The 26,614-nt window shown below is 42.0% G+C and overlaps 1 long non-coding RNA gene and 1 pseudogene across 1 annotated transcript; one reads left to right on the forward strand and one right to left on the reverse strand.

Moving 5' to 3' along the window:
- Positions 1 to 604: 604 nt before the first annotated feature.
- On the forward strand, positions 605 to 25,744 carry LOC122700680. Its single transcript, XR_006342862.1, has 3 exons — positions 605 to 1,012; positions 16,074 to 16,212; positions 25,391 to 25,744. It is a non-coding gene; the product is annotated as an uncharacterized LOC122700680 (long non-coding RNA).
- Positions 5,611 to 5,732, reverse strand: LOC122701154 (annotated as a pseudogene).
- Positions 25,745 to 26,614: the final 870 nt, after the last annotated feature.

Raw genomic sequence — 26,614 nt, forward strand, 5'->3', positions numbered from 1 at the left:
AAAGGCTGGGGAAGCCAAGGTCAGCCCCACCCCGTGGCCCCCAGGGCCGCTGCGAGGCTCTGCCCCTCGCTGAAGCCAAGTCTGGATCGGGAGTCCGCAGGTCACTGAGCAAACAGCTTCAAAGGTCACACACTCTGACACTCAGAGACCTGCAGGAAGGTAAACATCCCTTCATTCCAGGAAGAGAAACTTGTTATCCTAGGATCCTAGGCATGAGCCTTTCTATGACGGTTGAGAAATTGCTGGTTATTTTTTTAGGTCCGTGACTGGGCAATCTTTTAACCCGTGGGGTGACGGTCATGGTGCCTTGCCCGCCAACAGACCCGGTTCTGGGCCTGCGTCTTTACAGAGTTCTACCAGATGAGTAGCAGCGAGTACCCTCTAACTCACTGAAGGGTAAACAGTGGGAAGAGAGAAATCAGGTGAAATGTCAGAGCAGCTTGGAAAAGACAGGGACGAAAGGTCAGAGGAGGCTTCCTGAAGGAGCTGTCCCTGAAGTTAGGCCATGGAAAACAGAATGAATCCTTGGGGGAAAGGTGAAAAGCTTTCCAAATGGACAAGAATGAGCAGAGGGCAAAGACCCAGAGGAAAGAAAGTTCAGGGCTGGCATTCCTCTGAAGCTTCATCTGTTGATGATAAGCAAAATTCTTTTTAATTTCTCAAAAACTAGGATGACAAGCCAGACGCTATGCAATCAGGTACAGACATGTGATTTGAGTTATGGTAGTTAATGTTTTCCAGTAAACATATTCAGACTTATTTGGGAGAAAAGATAAGAGCCTCGAAGCACTTAGACCCTGCTACAAACCCCTGGGAGAGGGTTTCTGCCACCGTAGATTTGCCACTTATAGACAATCAGTCCATTTTGGGGGTTCTTTGATTCTTCACACCGAAGCCCTCCTTCTTTCTGGTTCATTGCCATAGTCAAGCTAAACATCCACAAATTCAGCTGTATCAAATCCACAGCTGAAAGCATTCCACAAAGAGAGAATGGTATTAGGAAAAGAGAACGGTGAGTATTAATACCTCATTTTAAAAATGCAAGTGGGGGAGAAAAGCGGCTTTCTTATCAATGTTCATGTTTCTGACACCTCCTCTAAAATCACGCACCTTGGGGTACCTCTTCACGCTCTGCCCCGCTGCTCTTGGCTTTATGATGGAATGCTTTAATTTGCTCCACATATAATACCCTCGCACCACTGTTTTCTGTAATTTATACCACATGCTGGCCACTTTCTTGTACTATTTTACTTGGTAAAGCACTTTGGATACCAGTTTATATGAAAGATGTTATTTGAAATGAAATTGTATTGCAAGCTCCATTATTATAATTTCCTTCTTGCTTGGGTCCTCCTTCATCTTACACTGTTGCCTGATGTTTGATGCAGGGCTGCAATTTAAATGAAACGAGCGTTTGGAACTGATGCACATGTATTACTTACTATCGGCTGTCAGAGCAGTCCACTACCCGGCGTTCAGTTTTCAGTATCTTTCAAGGTCTGCTGGGACGTCTCTCTTACTCGTTTCATGGAGAAAATATGCACCATGTACATTGTTGCAAGCTCAGTAGGAATGAGCAGATTGTTTTGGCTTTGAGAAAATGCTTCACAAGGTACAACTTAGTAACACCACACAATTATGGGTAACAGAAAATTTTGTCAGATCTCACTTCTTTAGGGACCAACAGCCTTGATCTTTTGTTTCTATTCTTTTTCCATTCTGCTATTTTGCCTTTTATTCATTCCAATGATTCACTTTAGTACTTTTAAAAGTTAAGAGGAAGAAAAATTTGAACGGGTCACTTGAATGACTTTTTGGCAGATCTTGATAAAGACTTAACAAAACAGAAGAGATTACTTTGAAGACAAAGATGTCTTTTAATTTGCTTTTATTTTTTACCTTTCTGTTTTATGTTGGGGTATAGCTTATTGACAGCGCTGTGCTGGCTCCAGGAGCCCAGCCGAGCGACTCGGCCACTCACACACGTGTGTCAGCTCTCCCCCAGCTCCTCGCCCGTGCGGACTGTCGCATAACTCTGAGCAGAGTCCCCTGCGCTACGCAGCGGGGCCCTGCTGGTCACCCACTTTAAACACAGCAGTGCACACATGTTGATCCCAAACTTCCGACTCTCCCTTCCTCCCACCCTCACCCCCGGGAAGCATAGCTAGTGCCTGAAGTCTACGTATTCTCTGTGTTTGTGATCCTTTCTGGATTTGAATACATGCGCATCATATTTCAGGTACTGAATGAATTTTGCCTAACTTAATTTTGCTAGAAGGGCTATACTGACCCTGAGTAATGAGAAAGACGACAATATTATTATTATCATTATCATTTATGAGAAGAGACATTCTAACACCGTCCTGGAGGAGAAGAGATGCTAGTAGTGTAGACGGCACGTGAGATCTTTCGGGGTCATGCTTCTTCTGTTTCACTGCTTTAGTCCCTGAGTGTGGAAGCCCATCCTGTGGCTTAAGATTAAAGGTCACCTGCCCAGCCTGACTCTCAGAGCGCGCTGGTGCCTTTCTGGCAGTGGATATTTATATATTATGCCCCAAACCAGAGCATGCACTCTGAAGGCAGAGAAAGGCTTTGGTTCATTTTTTATTCTTCCCAACACATATAGACAGGAGGTGTCAGGAAGTAGTTTCACATCTAGATTTTTCTTTCTTTTTTATTCTAGACATTATACAACTTACTGGTAAAATACTGTTGATATGTAAACAACAATAGATTCTCCCAGGCAGTCTTTGAACGGAGGGAAGATAGAAGTGGAAGAGGTCTTAGCGAGCAACCACCCCCACCCCAGTTCTCACAGCTGGAGACCTTGAGTGGAGACCTATCTCTAACATTTGTTGTCGGCATGCTGCAGGGCGGACCAATTACCAACTGCGAATTTAAATTTACTCTGGTTTAAAAATCTTGCAGCTATTGCAATCATGATAGAAGTAACCAGGGCTTCCCTGGTGGCTCAGAAGATAAAGAATCTGCCTGCCGTGTGGGAGACCCAGGTTCAGTCCCTAGGTTGGGAAGATCCCCTGGAGAAGGAAATGGCAACCCACTCCAGCATTCTTGCCTGGAAAATCCCATGGACGGAGGAGCCTGGCAGGTTATAGTCTATGAGGTCACAAAGAGTCAGACATGACTGAGTGACTAACACACTAGTTTAAAAAGGAGAAATATTTGCTTCACACAGTTGCTGTGACCACTGAGGGAGATAATGGATACAAAAGGGCTTTGTAAAACGTGAAGCGCTCTATCCATGTCAGGTTAGGAGACGCTGCTTAGAGAAGCTGAGGGACTACTTCACAGCGGCTTCTTCAGCTGGCGCAGACTCAGGTCTCCTTAGCTGGTGCCGTGTCGGTAAGAACTGAACTTGGAGTTAGAAGGAAGGTGCATTTCAAGCACACCAGAATACTACTTGGAACACACCCAGAATATCCCACTTTGGTTCGTGCTAATTAGAAATATAACAAAGTTGATGGCTTTGAAAAATAAAACTGACTTCAAGATACGGTCGCTCCTCAGGTGAGCCTGTTGGTGAAGCGTAGAAAGGTGATGATAAGAGCGGTTCTTACCCGGCTTGTACAGAGCTCCATGTCTGTCAAAGGGGAGAATGTGCGGGAAAGTGTTTTGGTAAACAGCAAGGAGCTATGTAAACGTCATTATTATGGCTTTCTGCATCCTTTGTGTACCTTTTTATTGCATTTCTCACATCAGAAAGGAGAAAAATTATTCTCTTGCAAATTTCACCTTAAGTCACTGGAATAGTTTAGTGTAACATTTTTGGGGCAATAACATTGATTGATTTTTTTTTCCAGCAAAATAAGCCCATTAAATCTTCCTTTCATGATACCCATTCTATTTTTCAAAAATTCTTTATCTTATTTTCCCCCAAAGATTATTACTACATATATATTTTTTTATCCTGCCCTGTGTCTCCTACTACTAATCATGTTGCATCTTTGTTTCTCATCATTAATTTTTTACCATACGCTGTTTTTTTTCCTAGTACCTGAACAACTCTCTCCCTCCATCTACACTCACCAAACTGAAGGAGTCTGACAAATAAGGGCTCTGAATTAAGGCAAAGTTCTTTTAGTTTACCTTTTGGGAAATGGTTGAGATTCTCAGACTGTGTTTCTCTTTAAGAGAATTACTATAAAGGAAAATTGTCCTGTATCATAACTCTTACCACTCTCCAATTTGTGGAGCTTGCTCTGCATAAGAAAAGAATCCATACTGAAAGAATCACAAATAAACACCTAATAAAAGAAATTCAGCTCACACTAAAATACTGGAATACCAGATGGTGGAGTTTAAGTATTATTCAACCACTGTTTATCCTACCCAGCGCTCATTTTAAATTCAACATTTTGAGAATTATTCACGGAGGCATGGTTGTATTTCATGCAGATAACAAGCTTAGTTTGGAGTGAACTACCAGAAGACACCCGTAATTTCCATACTTTCCTGGTTATTGTTAATTTGGATTGCAACTATTAGTTAAAGTTGAGAGACTTTTGAAAGCAAATCTACATCAAACTATTGTGGACAATAATTTGTTCAGCAATCCACAGGGAGAGGAAATCATTAAATTTTACAGGGTGGAGGAACTCACCAAAGAATGTGATGTTCCATCTGCCAAAGCTGAAAACACCACTGTGTGATGAGTGTGTTTCCTCCTCTGTAGCAGCCTGCCCACTGAGCAAGCAATTATTCTTGCTTTTATCTAATAGCTGTGGCATAACTTTCAAGTGAATGTAAAATGCAATTTCATCTTCCAATACCTCTGCACGTGAATGGATAAAAGATCAACAGAGCTGTCTCTGGCACAGCCCAGCTCCCTATGTAGTCACGGGGCCTTGTGAGCTGATCAATAGGGCACACATTATGGAAAATGTAGATTACTGAGCTCCGCCCAACTCTGACTCGGTATTTTATTCACATCAGTTTAGGGGAAATGACAAGCTTTCCTGCTCCGAGTCATTAAAGAAATATTAGGAGACCTTTTAAAAGAACAACATCCATTCTAATGCTGAAAGCTAATGCTTTGACAGCTTAAAGAGTTTTCACCCCAAGTTTAAATTTAATCTTTCAACAAAAAAAAGTTACATTCAATATGACACATCTCCAATGCCTGAAAAAGCTTTTTTATGGAAAAACAGGACTTAAAAATCTGATTTTTTTCTTTTTTGACAGGATGTAGGATGCCTTGGTGGGCATGATTAAGGAGGGTCAGCCCCGCGGCTCTCACGAGTGCAGGGCCGTCGTTCGTCCAGAGGCCGCGATCAGGGGGTGTTTGACCCCACAGCTGTCTGGGATGAGCTGCCTTGCTGTCACCATGCTTTCAAGTTCATCCACATTAAACTTAGTAAACCCCCGGCTCTCGGAGACTGGGCTCTTTCGGCAGTCAGGGAACTCGAGGTTGGCCGCGGGGAGGGCCGCGATCGCGGGCTCCTGTCCTGCAGCGCGGTGCGGACGGACACGATGACTTAGCCAACGTGGACTCTGCCCCCTGTGCGCCCGGGGCTTTCCAAGGGCACCACGCATGCCTGTCTGGAGCCTAGGCTGAGGCCAGCATGCCAGTCACGAACGTCCCCTGGAGAGCGGTGTCTCCAAGGCCCCTGAAGGCAACCTGTGCAGGCAACAGGCTGCGTGCCCTACCGAGGAGGCTGCTGTTTGCATCTCCTGATGTGATGGCTGGATTCTCCCAATTTTGAGAGCAACAGAGGTGAAGAGGACTTTGCTTACAACCACCTCACAAGGCATCGTTACCGCTCTCTGTTGTTGAACACTTAATGTGTGCCAGGATTCGGTTCTGGGAACCTCACATCCATGACTTCACTTAATTGCCACGATGACTCTACAAGGCGTTCCTATTTCACACAGGAGAAAACAGCCTCAGAGGGGTTAGTAACTATTGAGCTGAAAGTCCAGCTTGATACAAGCTGACTTCAGGGCTCCAGGTGTTTTCTATTGTGACGTACTTCCTCGAGCAAAGTAGGTGTGAAATTGTATTTGGAAGTTAAGATTTACTTTTTAAGAGTGACATCACAGAGAGGAAGCACAATTTATTTTTTGAAACACCTCCAGAAAATTTACCTTGGGTGCATCTTTATGCCCAATCCCACTTTTTTTTTTTTCCAATCCCACTTTTTGAATGGTTCCTTAAATTCGTGCAGTTCTTTCTAAGCTTCAAGTTCTTCACATGTAAGCAGAATGACGAGAGCACCTACATCATCAGTTCAGCTCAGTTCAGTCGCTCAGTCGTGTCTGACTCTTTGCGACCCCATGGACTGCAGCACGCCAGGCCTCCCTGTCCATCACCAGCTCCTGGAGTTTACTCAAACTCATATTCTCCACTGAGTCGGTGATGCCATCCAACCGTCTCATCCTCTGTCAACCCCTTCTCTTCCTGCCTTCAATCATTCCCAGCATCAGGGTCTTTTCAAATGAGTCAGTTCTTCGCATCAGGTGGCCAAAGGATTGGCGTTTCAGGTTCAGCATCAGTCCTTCCAATGAATATTCAGGACTGATTTCCTTTAGGATGCACTGGTTGGATCTCCTTGCAGTCCGAGGGACTCTCAAGAGTCTTCTCCAACACCACAGTTCAAAAGCATCAATTCTTCAGCACTCAGCTTTCTTTATAGTCCAACTCTCACATCCATACCTGACCACTGGAAAAACCATAGCTTTGACTAGATGGACTTTTGTTGGCAAAGTAATGTCTCTGCTTTTTAATTTTTCATCATGCTGTGAGATAATTCCCCATGAGTATCCTGCATTTCTACATGTCCCAAAAGTATAGGCACAGAATGCCTTTCTTTGTTCTAGACAAACTGTTCCAGGATGTCTGTACAGTAAATACCCTTTAAAGACAGTTGATAGTCCCGCCCTCTGGGGCAAAGAGTAGCCTGCTGTCTATTTTAAAAGACTCAGATTTCCTAAATTCAGGCTCCTCTTCCATAATGTAACCCGCTGAGTATCCGTCGTGCTGTCCTGTGGGGACTGGGGCTTGGGGAACTGGCCCAGGGAAATGCTGGTACTCTGGTTTTTGCTATTTCTGGGGGTAATGAAGTCCTTTGTCTCCGACCCAAGAGTGTTACGTCTTCCACCAGCATCTGTAAAACTATGGAGGCTATTTTGTTCATTTCTGAAAGGGTAAATATCTCAAATCCTTCATAATTTTTGACATCTCATGAAGTGACAATTAAATGAGATAACCCATGTAACTGGATTAGTCACTGGCACATAAAAAATACTAAATGTATATTGGCCATTGGTGTTATTACTGAATCAGAAAAAAACAACACATAATTATTTCATTAATAATATAGGTGTTTTTGTATTTTACATCAATTAGCTTCAGGTTGCTTTTTTCTGGTGTGATAAACCATATAACAGTAATATTCCTTTGTATATGCTAGAGTTAATGCTGTTGGAACTATTGGAGGGTCAAATCAATTCTACAAAGACAGGATTCAAGAGGTTTTTTGCCTCTTACAGCTAGGAAAGTTGGTATAGAAATAATTTGGAAGGCATATTTTACAGTGTAACTTGAATATAGATTTTGAAATGTTTTAATTGAATGCTGAAGGAAAATTAATAAAATAATTCTACAACAAGTAGCATTTAATAGTCTTCCAAAGTTTAAGACTCAGAAACCCCAAAGCCCATGGCTCTTTATGAATTTAATCTAAGGAATACTGGAAATATGATTTTTATTTCATCTGTGAACCATATAACTTACTGAAAATGAGTTAAGAAATACAAATAAGACTGCACCTCTGAAAACCACGGAATCTGTCTGGAATTCCTTCTATTTCTCTTCACATTTTACCTCTTTATTTTAGCTCTGTCCTTGAATTATTGAAAAGAGAAGGGTTTCTTTTTTTTTTTTTGGTATTAATGGCAAATTGCTTTACTGCTTATGCGTTTTGGGTGCTTTTGTTTCATATGCTCTGCCTTAGCATTTCTAAGAGTCTCTAGGACAATCACAACAGCCACCAGTCTAGTCTGGCCTTTGATGTCACTAGTAGAGTTCTCCTGTGTATGGATTCCATGTGCCTTTTCTTCAAAAGTGAGTTGTTTAGTGGGTGAAATTTAAGAATAAATGGGACATTTGAATAATTTCAAAATATATTTTATTATATAAAATACTTATTAATTACAAAGGGGAAATAGTAGATTTGTGGTGGGGAAGTTGGGCAGACATAATCTTAACCAAGATTAACCTCGGTAATAATAAGACATATCCAGATTAGCTACTCCTGATATGACACAGTGATGCCCACACCACTTCTGTGATATTCCCTCTAATAATGCATAAACTCAGTCAAAGCATGAGAAAACATTAAACAAACCCAAACCTTAGGGACGATCTACAAGGTAACTGACCAGTACCCTTCAAAAGCCCAAATTTAATGAAAGACAACAAAAGATGAAGGAATTGTCAAAGATTGGACAAAGGATGCATGACAAACCAAATGCAATCTTGAACTAGACCTTGGGACACACGGAAAACGACACTAGTGGGAGAACTGATGCAATCTGAACAACACTTCTTGTTTCAGAGCATTGTGCTGACGGTAATTTCTTAGCTTAGAGATCGGTACTCTCTCTCTTCATTTGCGCTTCCTGGGTGACTCAGTGGGAAAGACTTGCAGGAGACACAGGTTTGGGGTGAGGAAGGCCCCTGGGAAAAGGAAATGGCAACCCACTTCTGTACTTCTGCCTGGGAAATCCCATGGCCAGAGGAGCCTGTCAGGCTACAGTCCATGGGGTCCATGAGGGTGCATGGGGTGCATGGGGTCCAGGCTCCAGTCCATGGGGTCCATGGGGTCCATGGGGTGCAAAAGAGTCAGACACGACTTAGCAACTAAACCACCACCACCAACAGCATCTCTTTGGTTAAGTAAGGTGTTAACATTAAGGGAAGTTGAATTAATAGTGGGAAATCTGTACTATTTTTCAACTCTTCTCTAAGCCTAAAATTACCTAAAATAAAAAGATTTTAAAAATTTACATAGTGAGTTATTTGTGATAAACCCTAGTTTTATTTCCATGCTAGGAAAGAAAGTTAAAAGGTGAAAGAATATAACAGATTAATCTTCATAAGTGAGGATAATTATGTAACATCATGGAGATGCAGGATAAAATGAGGTCATTTATGAAAGACATTCACTTTGCTTTGATCACTTTTAACGTGTAGGTGGGTGAATAGGCATAGTCTGACACCCAAAATAGATTTTAAGATCTCCTACCTTTTATTTTTCCTCTGCCTAGATTATATTTTTATACATACTAGAAGTTCAGTGGAGGTTTGTTTTGAATGTTGAGGATGATAACCGGTGCTCTCTGCTGGCTCAGATCTCAAGTCTTTTTTTTGGGCGCTGAATACCTGCCCTGTAGACTTTTCAATTGCCTATTCAACACAAGTTTTGAGCTACCAATTTTTCTATATAAACTCAGGGAAAAAATAGTTTTTATTTTCCTTCTAACTCACAATTTCTCTGAGCATCATCAAAGCATATACTCAAAGAATACTATATAACACATTTTCTTTAACTAGTGACAAGAAAAATGTCTTATTTCCATTACTCAATTATGCTGAGTGTTCATGTCAATGAGTTGAGGGTTGAAGGGGATAGATGTAGTTTTATGTTTATAGTGATAACTTTGAGAGACTGGAAAATGATGCAAATTATACTGACATTCATACAAAAGAATTCTTATTCTGCTCTCATCCCCTTCAGGTGTATTTTTCCCTGAAACCCCAGCAGTTTTTCACCATTCTCCTCAGAAGAAATTTTTCAAGCATGTTTTGTCCATGTCACTGTAACAGAGATGGACAAAAACACATAGTCCCTGACTTCAGGATCTGACAGAATTGAGACTTTAAAGTGTCCCACTAGAAACTTCAGCCTCTTTTCCCAAGACTATAATCTTAAAATACATCTTGTATCAAACTGTCACTTACCTAACATTTCATCACTGAAATTTCATCCTATGGTTTCTTCCTACTCAAATGCCACCAAAACTAAGAATTATATTATTACCTATATATTAAAATTATATTATTAAATCCCTTCTAACATGACAGCGGGTTGAAAATCAGTTTGAATATGAAGAGCTCAGAAAAGAGGAAACACCAAGAAAGAAATAGAAATGGGTAGGGACCATTAAAAGAGGTTTAAGAATTAATGAGACAGAAGCTTACATTTTGGGTTTTCCATTTACTAGTTGGTTAACTTTGGATATATTGCTTCCCATCTTTTAGGTCCTTTCCTTCATTTGTTAAAGTGGGAATAGGTAGCAAACCTCCCCGGAATACCGTCAGATTTAAATGAGCTAAGAAATGGGAAAATGCCTAGTGTGGCACCTGAACTGGAAAAAATACTGAAGGATCTCTTGGGGTTTTTTTATAACTGGGTGGAAACTTCGTTCTCTTCACAATTTTGATGGCAGTACCAAATTGTAGTTAATTCAGAGACCTCAACACTAGCCACAGAGGTTTAAAGATGGTATGGGAAATCCTTTAAGCCTATCTCTGCATGTTTGAGCGTCGAAGAATTAATGCTTTCAAACTGTGGCGTTGGAGAAGACTCTTGAAAGTCTCTTGGACTGCAAGGAGATCCAACCAGTCCATCCTAAAGGAGATCAGTCCTGAGTGTTCATTGGAAGGACTGATGCTGAAGCTGAAACTCCAATACTTTGGCCACCTGATGTGAAGAGCTGACTCACTGGAAAAGACCCTGATGCTGGGAGGGATTGGGGGCAGGAAGAGAAGTGGATGGCAGAGGATGAGATGGCTGGATGGGATCACTGACTCAACAGACATGAGTTTGAGTAAACTCCAGGAGTTGGTGATGGACAGGGAGGCCTGGCGTGCTGCAGTCAATGGGGTCGCAAAGAGTCAGACACGACTGAACTGCATGTTTGTCTTGGAGATAGTTCAGGATGGACAGGCTGCATCACTCTGCCGGCGCAGAAGGCACGAAAACAGCCGCCCTCTCCTTTCCACCAAGATGCAATCCTGGGTTCTCCCAGTAGTACGCTCAGCGGGCTTGACCAGGGCGGCAGTCATGTTGGATGAAAGACAGAAGTTACCAGCAATGGAAGAAAGTCTCTGTGCTCCCCTGTTGAGAGGGAGAGCCCCCGGTGAGTCACTAATGATGCCCTTAGTTGGAGAGGCTGCCACGGTGAAACTCCAGGGCATTTCAGAGGCTGCACAGGTTTCTAGGGAGCAGGGCCCTATTTCCAGTAAATCTGGGGAGATAATTGGCCTTTTCCACGGAGACCTGATGTAGGTCATCTGTGGCAGCTGTGTCTGACTTCCGACCACCTCCTCCCTGGCCTGGAAAGGTGTCACTCAAGCTTTGCTTGTCCTGCCCTAGTGCCAGCGCTGTGAACACCCGTCTCTGCCTTGAGAACAATTTTTGAATAGCACTTTTAGACAGCAGTTGAAGGAAGCTCTTCTTGCAAGCTACTTTTAGAATCCAATTGGGCTGTTTTTCAATAAAGGAGAATTTAAAACAACAGCAAAAGTAATCCTTATTTTTCCCTGAGGCTGTTCACTGAGGTTTACTTTATTCATCTATGTTTATATATTTACTTCAATTTTGTCTCATTAGTGTCTAAAACGACACTAACCAGCATGCACTTCTGTCATCATCTGTACGCTCTATTCTTTGGGGATTTCTTTTAATGAGTGTCACCTCTGGATAATCTGAGAAAACAACCATCAGTTGGAAGAATCCATCAGAGAGAATGGATGAACCCGCGTATCTGCCATTTGTCTTCGTGACAGGAGTCCTCTGCGCTCGTGAATGAGGACGTAGCTGTGCTTCAAAGCCTGTTGGCAACACACACAGTCCGCGCTATTGCTTCACAGTCATATTGCTTTGACTCAAATAGCATCGCCCAGTTTAATGACTGACCTTATTCACTGGGTATTACATACAAAACTACTTTTTCTTGAAGTTTCAGAGAATATAATAAAAGATGAACTTTTAGGAAGTGGTCTCCAAGCTCAAAGAGTTTATAATCTATGGGAGGAAGCCTGATACCTAGTGAGGAGTTTACTTTTAAAGGTCAGATTTTGTCAATTTTGAGAGCATTCAAAAATATGAAATGTGGACTGCTGGTTAAAGTGTCCATTGAAGAGAAACTTGGTAGTATTGAGTTTTAAAAAATACACATTCTCATTTTTTTTCCCAGAAATTCTACCTCTGGAAATTAAAATAACTTCTAGGAATTAAAATTCTACCTCCACTGTAATAAAAGTGCACAAAATTCATGTACAAGGTTATTCATTACAGTGTTACATATAAAAACAAACTATGGAAAACATTAGATAAACCTGGCAATAAATTGCTGTACATCTGTTGAACACTATGAAGCCATTAAAATGATAATGACAATAATATTTTAATGGCAAGGGGAAATATTTATAAAATATTAATTGAAAAAATCAGTTTACAAAACATAGTGTTTCCAAATTTTTAAAACTTGTATAGGGATATACAGATTTTTAAAAACCTGGGTTATATACCCAAACTTTTATGATTATTTTTAAGTGGCAGGGTTAATATTGATTCTGTATATGTTTCTATATTTTTCAAAGTTTTCAGTAAAAAGTGTGGATGTTTATAATCCAAAAATTAGTAACACATTTTTTAAAAAGTATTTTGGCTTTTGAAGGTGATTACAGAGAAATTTAAAAAGCGTTTTGGCTATATTTGGGTTATTATGTAAAAAGCTTCATGAGATGATGATTACTTGGCACTATCTCCACGTCTTATCAGTTTCCAAACAGATTATTCTACAAAAATGTATTGTACGTATTGTTTAAATATAGGGAGTATTTCCCCAAAGAAAATAGCAGTCCGAAACAACCTATAAAGAAGCACATGGGCGCTTGTTCTGTGGAAATCTCTCTGCTACCTGTGGTGAAGAGTACAAAATGAATGAGCAACAGCTGGGCTGTCGGGGCTTGCCGAGTTTAGCTGACTTGTCCAAGGTCACCCCTCCATGTAGAGGCAGAGTGTAGAACTGACGAACGAGACATGTCTGGAGGCCAGGAATCCTTCAGTCTACTGGTGACTCCTACTGTCACGTGCCTCCACTCACCACAGGGTCATTGAACTGCTCTCTTCCCAGTGTGACCAGGCTGGAGGCAGAGAGATGCGCTGAGCATCCCTCACCCCGAGTACGAATTGTTCCCCGAGGCCCGTCACCGCCTCCTCCCCCTTTCCCTTTTGTTGTTCAGTCGCCAAGTCGTGTCTGACTCTTCATGACCCCACAGACTGCCGCACGCCAGACTTCCCTGTCCCTCACCGTCTCCCAGAGTTTCCCGAGTTCACGTTCACTGCATCGGCGATGCCCTCCAACTATCTCATCCTCTGTTGCCCTCTTCTCCTTCTGCCTTCGGTCTTTCCTTTTAGGTTTCATGTTTATTAAGGTTGATCATATACAACATCTAAAGATTCCCGTAGTTGACAAGATTTGCTCTGAAATATAGCGTTGCACCAATCCTTGTCAACTTTCTGTCCTCCCAGAATTAATCACTTTCATCTCATTGTGTGGTCAGTGAGCTTCGTGACTCTAGGTAGCATTCTTGCTACTTCTTGATTTTCCCGTTTCTGACATTGTTCACGGACTTCTCACTATAGAGTTCAGACTCACATCTCTCCCTCTCTCTTTCCTTCCCTCTCCACATATGCATAGTCTTTCCATTTCCTTTTCTTCCAGTAGATTTATATATAGTGCTGCTGCTGCTGCTAAGTCGCTTCAGTAGTGTCCGACTCTGTGCGACCCCATAGATGGCAGCCCACCAGGCTCCCCCATCCCTGGGATTCTCCAGGCAAGAACACTGGAGTGGGTTGTCATTTCCTTCTCCAATGCAGGAAAGAGAAAAGTGAAAGCGAAGTAGCTCAATTGTGTCCGACTCTTAGTGACCCCATGGACTGCAGCCCACCAGGCTCCTCCGTCCATGGGATTTTCCAGGCAAGAGTACTGGAGTGGGGTGCCATTGCCTTCTCCAAGGTTTATATATAGTAATTTTGGTTAAAGTAATATTGCATAGTCACACATTATTATGACTATGTAAATTCTATTTTTAGCTGAGACATGTAGTATTCACTATTCCTTTCTTGAACAACTTTGTGTTTTACCTAGAGTTACAATTGTTTTCATTTGCTTCATTTTTTTATCTGCATAATCACCATTTGACTTCTCACTCTTCAACAATTATCTGAATTTTCTCTCGAGTCTTCCCGAAAACTCTGAGTTTTCATTTTTAGCTAGAATATTTTTCATTTGTAAACGCTCTTCTTTGCAATTTATTTCTTTAGTATCCTGTTCTTGTTTTTGGTTGCATGATCGCTCATCTCTCTGTAGATACTAATGCTGTTTTGTTCTTATTTTTCAGGTTTTCTCTTTCCTGCATAGTCTGTTGTCTCTAAGTTGCTTTAAATCTATTTGTTTTGGTCTCTGTCTTTCAACTTATATGCTGACTTCCAGTATCTGATGACATTTGTCTTACCATACTTTATAGTATTGTTGTCTTCTCATATGTTTTAATATTTTATAAATAATTATATATGCATATACATTATGCTCATGTTTGACATATATGATCTTTTCATACTTTGTAGTATTTTAAACAGTTCACTGGCCACTTTGAGTGTATTAACAGGCCTTATAGATTGTGAATTTCATTTAGGGTGATCTGGTTGGGCTATTTACTCAATAACTTTGATGTCAGCATCTTTGGAACTTCCTGTTGAGTTGGTATAGTTTTCCAGAGACCTTTAATCTCTTCTCTAGGTGGTTAAGGCCTGGCTACCAGCATATGGCATACCAGCATATACCACCCTTATGGCAGAAAGCAAAGAAGAACTAAAGAGCCTCTCAATGAAAGTGAAAGAGGACAGTGGAAAAAGTTGACTTAAAGCTCAACATTCAAAAAGCTAAGATCATGGCATCTGGTCCCATCACTTCATGGCAAATAGATGGGGAAACAACGGAAACACTGACAGACTTTATCTTTTTGGGCTCCAAAATCACTGCAGATGGTGACCACAGCCATGAAATTAAAAGACATTTACTCTTTGGGGGAAAAGTTATGACCAACCTAGACAGCATCTTAAAAAGCAGAGACATCACTTTGCCAGCAAAGGTCCATCTAGTCAAGGCTATGGTTTTTCCAGTGGTCATGTATGAATATGAGAGTTGGACTATAAGAAAGCTGAGCACCGAATAATTGATGCTTTTGAACTGTGGTGTTGGAGAAGACTCTTGAGAGTCCCTTGGACTGCAAGGAGATCCAACCAGTCCATCTTGAAGGAGAGCAGTCCTGGGTGTTCATTGGAAGGACTGATGCTGAAGCTGAAACTCCAATACTTTGGCCACTTGATGTTGAGAACTGACTCATTTTAGAAGACCCTGATGCTGGGAAAGATTGAGGGCAGGAGGAGAAGGGGACGACAGAGGATGATATGGCTGGATGGCATCACCGACTCAATGGACATGAGTTTGAGTAAACTCTGTGAGTTGGCGATGGATAGGGAGGCCCGGCATGCTGTGATTCATGGGGCCACAGAGAGTCAGACATGATTGAGCAACTGAACTGAACTGAATCAGTATATGGAGAGTGGAGTGGAAGAAGGGCTAAATTTACATAATTCTTCAGTTTTCAATATAGTACTCACACCTTCAATTTTGTCCTTTTGCTCGCAGATCAGAAAACAAAACTCCAATACTCAGTAAATATAACTGAGATTGATTCAGAAATGTTAAAAAAGACAAGAATTTGTCCAAGCATGTATGTCTACAAATCTTGTCACATTTTAGGGAAAACTGTGGCTTAGAATTCCTGAGGACCCAATAATGGTTTAATAAAAATAACATAAGAAATACGGAGCATCAAATAGACACATCAATTGTAATGGCTTGTATTGCAGACATATATGTGTGAGCAGCCCACTTTACATTTGATGGAAATGATTATGGGTATTGAAGTTCTTGCCTTCTCAGTTCCCGACCCTGAGCACCCCATCCTTTCACAGGAAGGTGGCCCAGCAGGACACGCCACTCAAGGCAAACATGTCAATGGGATCGCAGTACCCCATCTGCACGCGCAGGGTGCTCCCGCCTGTCACTCTAGGAGACTGAGAGCGCCGTTTCTGACTGCATATCTGGATCAAGGTGAGCTTCAAGTGTGAGCACACGTTTGCTTCTGACTCTAAAATAACATTTAATCTCTGGCATTTCTGTATAGTGGCCAAGTCCCTAAAGTATTCTGATCAACAGAACCTACCTATCCTAGAGTCCTGTTTGGAAAGTAAAGACATCACAGAGTTGAGGAAAAAAACATTTCTTTTCAACCACAGTAACGGGGACTTCCTTTATGTTTTGAAAGATCTTTACTTTAATTTGAATTTGAATATTGTTTCCTTTCTGATGATATCTTGACATTCAAACAGGTCTTGTTAATAAAATTTAGGCCACCTTCCACTTGACTAATTAGGCATGATTAGTTCCATCAATCAGCCTTTCTAACATTTTTCCCCATAAATTAAGCTTTGGAGCTTTGAAAAATACGAAACAATCAAATTACTGTTATTTGAAATAGATACAGTGTGTCTCGCTGCAGTCTGGTTTATAATGGGAGCTCATTACCATCCTCATTACTGTGAATTATGGGAGTTTCCTGGCTGGCCTTCATTAACCATCTGGCTTTAAACATTGATTTGTGGTTATGTATGTTATTTTTAGAAAAGAGCACCTGAACATCTACGGAAAACATTTGTTTCATCTTGTTCTACATATTTTTAAAGGCCATGAATCTCGCTGTTGTGACAATCTCGTACATTCTGGTGTATCTTCATCTTTGGGTTATGTTCATGTATTATTTAGCCAATGGAAATGCTAGCCATGTCTTCATGTCTTGATCCTATAAGCTACTCAAGAAATTTCCTAGCAAGTGTGATAGGGAAATATACTAGGTAGAAGGCAAATCTAATCTTACAGATTTTCATTCCAACGTAGAGGAAAATTTTATATAGCTGAAAGTACATAAAGACTTTGATGTTGGAGTACTTTAAACAAGATAATACTAAAAAAATACATCATTCATTAGTTCAGTCATCAAATATCTAATGAGCACTTTTTAAGGATAGAGACTAGTCCAGGTGCTGGAGATGCTGGGCAAGGCTCCTACTACATGTAGTTCAAAAACAAAGGAAAGGACCAATAATCAAGATAGGAGTATGAAGGAGATAAGTTGTGCTTCATAAAAGAGAAGAAGTAGGGAAGGAAAGACTTCAGAAAAAGTAGAATAAGTCTCCCTGAGGATGACATGAGGGTGACCGTGTGAACAACCCGTAAAAGAAGCTTCTCAGGAGAAGATGCTGTGAATCCAAAAGGCATCAGTCCGTAAAGAGCTGGATGTGTCATGAGACATAAAATCTGAATCCAGAGCACAGGTAGGGCAACAGACTAAGGTGGGAGATGAGCTTGGGAGAGCTGGAAGGACCCAGGTCCTACAAGGCCTAAAGGAGTCTAAAGGTATAAAGGTCTACAAGGAGTCTAAATTTAATTGTATTATGACTTAACGTTTAAAAGCATTATGGCCTTGATGTAGAAAAATGCCTCTAGGAAGGCAAGAGTTGAAAGATGGTGGCCTCGTAGAAGGTACCCTGATAGCCCAAGTGACAGCTAGTGATGACTGACGCCAGGGTAAGGGCAGAGGGGACGTGGAGGAGCAGACAGGCGCGTGGTTTTGGAGATGGAACCAACATTACACATCTATGGACTGAATGTGAATAACCCGGGGGTGAGGGCCAAGTCTTCAATAGTTTATCATAAAATAGGCTTTGTGTTAGATGATTTTGTCCAACTGTAGGCTAACGTAAGTGTTCTGAGCACAGTTAAGAAGGTTAGGTTGAGCTGTGATGTTCAGTATGTTAGGTGTATTAAATGCATCTTCAACCTACAGTATTTTAGGTTATGATGGGTTTATTGGGAGAAAATCATATCGCAAAGGAAGATCCGTGGCACTGTACATATGGTCTTGCACATGAGCATGAATATATCTGCAAGAAGAGTCCTAGAGATGTGTGCACCTTATGAATCTTTCTATGTTAATTTTACACTTTGGTAGATACTTCCAAATAGATTGCCAAAGAATTTTATCAGTTTTGATCCCCACCAACAATAGCACTTTTGCCCCCATGCACGCAGTAAACCACAGAACGTTTGAGTTCTGCTCGATCTGCCATATGAACACGGTGTATCACTATAATTTTGCCTTTTCTTTATCAGAGAGATCGAGTTTATTTTCACGTGTTTAAAAGCCACTTGCTTCGAGTGTTTGTAAACTCTCAGCTCCTGTCCTTTGCCCACTTCCAAGGGACTGCTGAGCTTATTTCTGTAACAAGTTCATTACTGCTTGTCCTCTCAAGCAAACCCACAGAACCAGTGATTCTGCTCATGAATGGGAAGGAGCAGGGAAGATACACATCCTCTCTTACCCCGCAGTGGACTTGTATTAATAGCTTTGCTGCCAGTTTAGAGACTGTAGTTGTAATCTTGGTTTCTCCCTTGTACTCTGGACTGGGAAGCTGACACAAAATGTTTTTAGTTGGGGGGAAACCGAGAATCAGTCTCTATTCTCCCTCTGCCTCCAGATCCTAAATCCTTGGCACAGAGCTGAGAAACATCCCCTCCTTACAATACCTTTGATTTTCAGAGAAAATCCAAATGCGAGCACAGTGAGAGATTTCTTTTTAGTTTCATATACTTTTTTGCTTGACACAAACTGCAGAAGTTCTTGTGGAAATCTATTTCATGCTTGTACTTGTGGCCGGATGAACATGTGAGAATGTGTCTATGAGATAGTCTATGGAGTTATAGCTATGAGGACTAGAACACAGATACGTGTAAGCAGGAGAAGAATATAACACAGCTCCTCTCTCAAAGTCATCCTGCAGCCCTCCCCTCCCTTGGCAATATTTAGTCACCCATTCAAACACTTATATCAATGTTTGCCATGATTTTAAAATAGTAATCAGAGAGCATTTTTCCTTATGGCAAATGATTAAACAAAGAAGGAGTAAATGAAGATGAAATAGAAACTTTAGAGTATGTAATCCTGGAGACCACATAATCACACATATGGAATATTTTTTCATAGCAAAGTCCCTCCCCACCCCAGTTGCTGTCATTGTAAATAAGCAGAACAGCCCCAGGTTTACCTAAATCCATTCCTGTTTTCCTAAAGTTACTGGCTGTATGTGCTCTATCAGATAAATTTGTGGAGAGACTCCAAATGGGGTTGGAAAGAATGTTTACAAAAAGGTAAAAGTGTCACCTCCAGGCATTTCTAAGGTTTTCTCCAGAAATACTGTAAATAACCAAGGGTATCTGCAATAAGACAGCCATCCTCTAAAATTTAGAGGATTACTAAGTGTTAATTATCTTACAAGCTCTCTGTTTTACTTCTTGCCCATGTCTTACTTTTAATTAATGTTTTTCTTTGAGCTAGGAGAGCAATAATTTTCCTGGCTGTTTCTTCACTAAGAGATTTGCTATTCTTCCCAAATCTTGATATGTGACCTTATTTTCTACTAAGAGAAGCCCAGCAGAAAAACAACATACAGCATCAAACATAGGGATTCTAAGCTTCAAGATACTGTTAAAATATTGTTCAATCACAGAACTTTTCTGAGCCAGTGCTGAACAGTATTTTTCTATTTCTCACTATCCCATGGCTATCATTCATTCATTGATTCTTCTATTTGATCATTTGTCTATAGATTTATCTGTTTATGCAACATTGGTTGAGTATCCTTTGACTTCCAGGCACAGTCAGGCACTGAAACTCACAAAGTTGAACAAGACTCAGCCTGTGGGTGTTTCATTTATAGAAGAGACATGGGGATAAATGATAAATAAATGTAACACGAGCCCTTTATTCCATTTGAACCTCAAACTGGCCCTGTAAGGTAGTGCTACTGTTTGAAAGTTTGTATCCCTCCAAAAGTCAAATGTGGAAATTCCTACCTGTTTTAGTAGGAAGTCTGGCTCTGAGAGGTGACTAGGTCATGAGGGTGGAGCCCTCATAAATGAGATCAGTCCTCTTATAAAAGAGGCTCCAGAGCTCCTCCATTCCTTCCTCCACGTGGGAATACAAGGAGAAGTCAGACGCAAAAGAGGGCCCTCTCCAGCCATGCCGGCATCACGCTCTTGGACAGTCAGTCTCCGGAACCGTAAGAAATAAATCCCTGCTGTTGGTGAGCCGCCTGTCCATGGCATTTTGCTGTAGCAGCCTGAATGAATTAAGACGGTTCAGTGGGATGGATGTTGATAGTCTCACATTATAGGTGAAGAAATGGAGCCTTAAATGGCAGTTAAGTAAATTATCCAGGGCCTACAAATGTAGGACCAGGACTTCACTTCAGTTCTCTAATTCCAAAGCCACATTCTTCTCCATGCTACACGATGCGAAAGTCCTTTCTTGAGAAACTCCTGGAGACAGCACTCAGCACGGCTGAGAAAAAGAAGCTCCTTTGTCTCCCTGATGTGGCCACTTTACCGACCCTTGCCATCTGAGCCATGAGCCATGAAGTATGCCCTCAAGCTGACAAGTTCACTAAATAAACTACGACTTTATTCCTCTTGTCTGTTGATAACAGAAAGACAAGCTTGTACTACGCCCCCAAGTTTACCACACCTGTCCTTTAGCAAGAGCAAACTTAAAATCCAATTAAGACCCAGGCATGGAGGAATCAGACTTGTCCCTCAGAGCAAACTAACACACATCTTCCCGGTGATGTTATCGACACACATTTTCCTTTCCTGCAACAAGTCAAATTATCATGGTGTTCCCTGCAGAGCCAAATTCTAATATATAGCAAACCATGTTGTGATAAGCGTAAGAAAGAGATAAAGCTAGGTGTGTGTCACTGGCCTAAAACAAGCTGACTGTCTACTTAGGAAAAATTTGTCCAAAAGCAGAATTGAAACATGAATGGTAGGGAGGTAGGCCTGGACTTAGGAGAAACACATATATTGCTATAGTCAGTTCAGTTCAGTCACTCAGTCGTGTCCGACTCTTTGCGACCCTGTGAACCGCAGCAGGCCAGGCCTCCCTGTCCATCACCAACTCCCTCAGTTTACCCAAACCCATGTCCATCGAGTCGGTGATGCCATCCAGCCATCTCATCCTCTCTCGTCCCCTTCTCCTCCTGCCCCCAATCCCTCCCAGCATCAGGGTCTTTTCCAATGAGTCAACTTTTGCATCAGGTGGTCAAAGTATTGGAGTTTCAGCTTCAACATCAGTCCCTCCAATGAACACCCAGGACTGATCTCCTTTAGGATGGACTGGTTGGGTCTCCTTGCAGTCCAAGGGACTCTCAGAGTCTTCTCCAACACCACAGTTCAAAAGCATCAATTTTTAGGTGCTCAGCTTTCTTCACAGTCCAACTCTCACATCCACACATGACCACTGGAAAAACCATAGCCTTGACCAGACAGACCTTTGTTGGCAAGTAATGTCTCTGCTTTTTAATATGCTGTCAAGGTTGGTCATAACTTTCCTTCCAAGCAGTAAGCATCTTTTAATTTCATGGCTGCAATCACCATCTGAAGTGATTTAGGAGCCCCCAAAAATGAAGTCTGACACTGTTTCCACTGTTTCCCCATCTATTTCCCATGAGGTGACAGGACCGGATGCCATGATCTTAGTTTTCTGAATGTTAAGCTTTAAGCCAACTTTTTCACTCTCCTCTTTCACTTTCATCAAGAGGCTCTTTAATTCTTCTTCACTTTCTGCCATAAGGGTGGTGTCGTCTGCATATCTGAGGTTATTGATATGTCTCCTGGCAGTCTTGATTCCAGCTTGTGCTTCATCCAGCCCAGCATTTCTCATGATGTACTCTGCATACAAGTTAAATAAGCAGGGTGACAATATACAGCCTTGATGTACTCCTTTTCCTATTTGGAACCAGTCTGTTGTTCCATGTCCAGTTCTAACTGTTGCTTCCTGACCTGCATACAGGTTTCTCAAGAGGCAGGTCAGGTGGTCTGGTATTCCCATCTCTTTCGGAATTTCCCAGTTTATTGTGATCCACACAGTCGAAGGCTTTGGCGTAGTTAATAAAGCAGAAATAGATGTTTTTCTGGAACTCTCTTGCTTTTACGATAATCTAGCGTATGTTAGCAACTTGATCTCTGGTTCCTCTGCCTTTTCTAAAACCAGCTTGAACATCTAGAAGTTCACGGTTCACATATTGCTGAAGCCTGGCTTGGAGAATTTTGAGCATTACTTTACTAGTGTGTGAGATGAGTTCTGGTAAAGTATCCGCCTGCAATGTGGGAGACCTGGGTTTGATCCTGGGTTGGGAAGATCCCCTGGAGAAGGGAAAGGCTACCCACTGCAGTTTTCTGGCCTGGAGAATTCCATGAACTCTATAGTCCATGGGGTCGCAAGGAGTCCGACACGACTGAGCAACTTTCACTTTCACTATATATTGCTACAGTGGTTGTAAATAAATAACGTCAGGTTTGGTAAGACTTCACTGGCCCACATACTCCTCCTGGATGTTCAGATCATTCCTGGGGTGATGAATGATATGACCCAAAACTGGCCAAAAAGAGGCTCCCACATTCTGGCTGTCACTGGTCACATGATCCTAGCTAGACCAATAAGACTCAATTTGTGGATTTCTGTTGGGACAACAAGAAAGCTCCTTTTTCTCCCTCCCTCCCTCCCTTCCTTTTTTTTTTTTTGGTTGATTGGAAGCTGGGAGGATATGTCTCCACAGAGCTTATAAGGGGCAGAAGATGGAAAGAGCCTGTCTGAGAGTCAAGCCAACACAGAGAAAATTTGATTTAAAACATGAAGGAAAAGTGAATCCTAATAGTATCATCTCAACCAAGCACCCAGCTGAGCCGGAAGCTGTGCTCCTCTGGTCTTAAACCTACAGATTCCTGTGGATTTCCTCTCTCCCCTCCCCCGCTGTTTCTCGCTCTCCCTTTTCTTCTGACACCAGTTTGATACGTATTTCTGTTACTTATTACTAAGAGTTCTAACTGAGGAAAACAGCAAGCAACAGTTCTTCCCAGTGATTCTGTATTTGTCTGAAAAGCTATAGGTTATTAGAGACAGCAGACATTTAGCCCCACAAATCCTTCGCGGTGCGGTCCACAAGATTCAGCCTTGTCCCTTTTCTTGATTTTTAGTGAGCAACTGAAATAGGTTTTGGAGAAAATATAGCCTAGAATGATTTAAAATTTTAGTTCTTTTTTTTTAAATTGAAGTATAGTTGATTTACGGGGCTTCCCTCGAGGCTCAGACAGTAAAGAATCTGCTTGCCATGAGGGAGACCTGGGTTTGATCCGGTTGGGAAGATCCCCTGGAGAAGGGAATGGCAACCCACTCCAGCATTATTGCCTAGAGAATTCCATGGACAGAGGAGCCTGGCGGGCTACCGTCCATGGGGTCACAAAGAGTCAGACATGATTGAGCACTAACACACACACACACGTTAATTTACAGTACTGTGATTGTTTCAGGTGTATAGCATAGTGATTCAGCTTTTTGCAGATTACGTTCTAGTATAGGTTATTAAAAATATTGAATATAATCCCCTGTGCTATACGCTAAGCTCTTCTTGCTTATCTGTTGTGCGTGTAGTAATTTGTATCTGTTAATCCCATGCTCCTGATTTGTCTCTCCCCCTCTCTCCTTCGATAGCCATGAGTTTGGTTTCTATGCCTGTGAATCTGCTGTATATAGATTCATTTTTAATATTTTTTAAGATTCGACATATAAGTGATATCATGCCGTGTTTATCTTTCCCTGTCTGACATAATATTTTATTTGTTAATGGAAAGCTAATTTTATTATGAGATCCTGAGACCAGAAGCAGTTAAACCAAGCATTTGTATGGTTAGTGACATTTTCTGCTGGTGTAATAAAATGCAATCTTTTATTTTAAAGATCATAGCCATTTAAAATGATCCAATAAGCATGGTACACTGAGTTCATCATAAGGCTTTTTCTCTAGTCTCTTTCTCATTATCTCTTTAATCCTGCCAGATCCCCCTGAAAAAAAACTCCTTGGTTTCCATGAGATTCCATAAGCACATAGTTTTGTACGGTTTCCTTAAGCTGAAAAAATAAGAATAGTTTCTAAAAGTAGAGATCCCTGGAGCCCTGCATCTGAAATCCCCCTGGTAGACATCATGTCTCAGGAGGTCTTCCTTCCTCTGTTTACTCCTCATTCAACGACAGCCGTGACAACACATGATTCTTGAGGAACCGCAGACTGCGCACACAGACTAGCAGACCATTCTCACTGTCTGGGGCAGAGAGGGAAAAGAAAACTCGGTGCTTTTTGTTTCCTTTATTCTAAAAATCTCCACACTACTTTAATGCTTTTATGTGAAAAGTCTAGGCACCCAAAATTATAGATTGAATTTTTTAAAGGATAATTTAACAAATTTTTAATTGAAGGATAATTGCTTTACAATGTTCTGTTGTCAGAAACCATAACAAGCAACACTTGCTAGGTTTCTGCCATACAACAATGTGAATCAGTGATAAATATCACACGTCTCCCCCCCCTTGAATCTCCCCCAACCCTGCACCCCGTCCCAGCCCTCCAGGCCGTCACAGAATATGGGTTGAGTTCCACGTGTCATAAAGCGACTTCCCACTAGCTGTCTGCATTACTCACGGTAGTGGGTATGTTTCAACACTGCCGTCTCTAATCATCCCACCTCCTCCTCCCCCTGTTGTTTCCACAAGTCTGATTTCTGTGTCTGCATCTCTATTCCTGCCCTGCAGATAGGTCCATCAGTGCCATTTTGTGTGGATTCCATATATATGCATTAATATATGATATTTGTTTTTCTCTTTCTGACTTAATTCACTCTAAATAAGAGGCTCAGGTTTCCTCACCTCAGTAGAACTGACTCAAATTTGTTCCTTTTAAAGGCTGAGGGATATTTCATTGTATATATGCACCACAACTTCTTTATCCATTCACATGGATTGAATTTTGAGTAAACAGTTTAAACTTGAAACTAGCTTATCAGGCAAATATGTTGACTTGTCTGGTTTTGGTACCATATATAAACCCCAATACATTATATGGGCCTGGGGGGGTGGGCTAAGGTTTAAAATAAAGCATGAAATAAAACCATAAAATAAAACATGAAAACAACTTTAATACTCCAAGTAAAAGTGAGCGTGTGTGTGTGCATGCTCAATCATGCCTGACTCTTTGCGACCCCATGGACTGTAGCTGCCAGGCTCCTCTGTCCCTGGGATTTCACAGGTAAGGGTACTGGAGGGGGTTGCCACTTCCTTTTCCAGGGCATCTTCCCGACCCAGGGGTCGAGCCTGGGTCTCCTGCACTGGTAAGCGGCTCTTCACCACTGAGATCAGGGAACCCGAGAGTCAGTGTGTGACTGGTGCAAATGCTAGAAGAGGCTGTAAGGAAACGAGCACTGGCTCCGCTAACGTGGTAAGTGTTTTTGTGATGTTTTTCTCGGTTAAGTCTCAGGACCTCCTACGCGACCGGCGCTATCATCCATGCCCTGCCTCCTCCCGGCAGGTGCCATCCTCCGAGAAGTTTGGAAAGGCTGGGAGCGCCCTCCGGGGAGGCCTGGGTACACCAACCCTCTGCAAGCAGGTACCACGAGGGTGGGCACAGGCCATTCCCCACCTAGGGCTCCGACTTCGGCGGTTTCCTTCCCAGCAGCAGTCTGATTAGACTCGCGGCACAGTGCCTGACTGAGTCTCACCTCTGACTCTCACCAAAGTCAGCTCCGAGAAGCAGCAGGCCCTCCACACCAGATGCTGTCCGTGCTCAGGCAGGAGTGATCCTTTCCTACACAATCATAGTCTCTGTTGTAACAAGAAGTTTGGGCTGTCACCTAATCCCCTTTCAAACTACCTCCCGGGTAATTCTTAAGGGAACAGTCATTCAATTACAAGGAATTGTTTCCTTTGTAATGTTATCATGTTAAACCACGGATCCTATCGTCAGGGCAACCTCATGTAGGGCAGAGTATATAGTTTTGACCGAGACCTTGTTTCCTACCTGGCCAGAGAGTCCTTTGCTCCCTAGATCTCCCACCCTGTGGTTACAGGAACGAAAATCCTGTCATTGTTCTGCCTCTTTCTCACCTCATTGTGTCATTGCCTCTACCTATGCTCTGCTGGATCTGCACAGTTCTTGTCCTCTCTTAGATCAGTTCCTGCTTTTTCTACTTGCTGTTCAGTCGCTCAGTCGTGACCGACTCTTTGCAGCCCCATGGACTGCAGCACGCCAGGTTCCCTGTCCTTCACCAACTCCCAGAGCTTGCTCAAACTCAAGTCCATTGAGTCGGTGATGCCATCCAACCATCTCATCCTCTGTCATCCCCTTCTCCTCCTGCCCTCAATCTTTTCCAGTGTCAGGGTCTTTTCAAATGAGTCAGCTCTTCTCATCAGGTGGCCAAAGTATTGGAGTTTCAGCCTCAGCATCAGTCCTTCCAATGAACACCCAGGACGGATCTCATTTAGGATGAACAGGTTGGATCTCCTTGCAGTCCA

The sequence above is a fragment of the Cervus elaphus genome, chromosome 9 (assembly GCF_910594005.1).
Source record: "Cervus elaphus chromosome 9, mCerEla1.1, whole genome shotgun sequence".
NCBI classification, from domain to species: domain Eukaryota; kingdom Metazoa; phylum Chordata; class Mammalia; order Artiodactyla; family Cervidae; genus Cervus; species Cervus elaphus.